The sequence below is a fragment of the Gavialis gangeticus genome, unplaced genomic scaffold, assembly GCF_001723915.1.
Source record: "Gavialis gangeticus isolate Ggan-Ray unplaced genomic scaffold, GavGan_comp1, whole genome shotgun sequence".
Lineage (NCBI taxonomy): Eukaryota > Metazoa > Chordata > Crocodylia > Gavialidae > Gavialis > Gavialis gangeticus.
In genome coordinates, this window is record NW_017728995.1 from 38210138 (window position 1) to 38211366 (window position 1229).

The window sequence follows — 1229 nt, forward strand, 5'->3', positions numbered from 1 at the left end:
TAATTTGACTTCCTAGCTTTTAGTAGCACTGCTGAGGTTCTTTTTTTATGGTAAAACGTCAAAGTCTTTTTTTCTTTCCTTCTTTCTTTCTTTCTTTTTTTATACTGATAATGCTACTTTTATTTAAAAACCATGAGTGCCACATTGATGAATATACAGCTCATGAATAACTTAAAGTACTTTCCATATTAAAAGGCAACAACACAGCATACAAAGTGTATACTAAACAAAGGTATAAGGATACATGATTGAAGTGTGTAAAATGATATATACAGTACATAATTATGTTAATTATGTGTTCAGTACAGTTTTCTGTACCAAATTTCCTTCATGCCTCACTTTCCCCAGACACTGAATTCTGCACTTCTTCTTCCAAAATTAGTACAATCAGGTTATCCTTGGACATCAGATTATATTTCATTACAAATTTAGTGAACCGGTGACACAAGAAGGTTTCATTTTCATATTCATCAAATATCTGACAATGATGAAAATAAGCACGTGAAAATATTCTGTAAATCCTACAGCACACTGATCCTAATTTGGCTACAGAAGATTCCTTTATGCTAACCCTGCTGGGGAAATATTTATTGCTATTCAGAAGACATGCAGCCCCATCAAGTGTATGCCTGGTGTAATCTATGGCAGGGTACTCTTTGGGAGTTTTATGGGCAGCACAAAGAAAATCCATTGCTCAGTTGCTGTCATCTGAGTACGTGTCTGGGTGGCACTCACTCTGAAGCTTGACAGCAAGTCCATTGAGCTGGAGACAAAATTGTCTTCAATGTTCGTATTTCCACACACCTTCATCCTGGCCTTCAGGAGGTTCAAGAATTTTGTCAATGTTGGAACAGTCTGCTCTTATATTTTGTTGGATATACTGTTGAACAGCAAGTGTGCTGTCCATTTCTTCAAAGGATTCATCAGGCCAGTTGTAAAAATCCTGGGCCTTGGTGCCCGGCCTGTTCTGCCTCTTTCTTTCTTTCTCACTGGGACCGGGATGCACGATGCCCTGCAGCTGTTCCACCTGCTGGTGCGGGCCCGCCTCTCTCTTGAATTTGAGCATGCGGTCCTCCGGTGGACGGTGTCCACCTTTGAGGAATGCTGGGCCATCAACGGGGCACTGTGCCGAGTCAAGGCGGGATGCCTGCTCCTTGCCTTGTGACACCACCAGCACCTCAAGGTGCAGAGGCTCACCCAGCGAGCTGGGACCCTGGGCTTTGTCCAGG

General features: G+C 42.3%; 1 pseudogene; it reads right to left on the bottom strand.

The window, feature by feature from the left end:
- Positions 1–102: 102 nt before the first annotated feature.
- Positions 103–1164, bottom strand: LOC109287837 (annotated as a pseudogene).
- Positions 1165–1229: the final 65 nt, after the last annotated feature.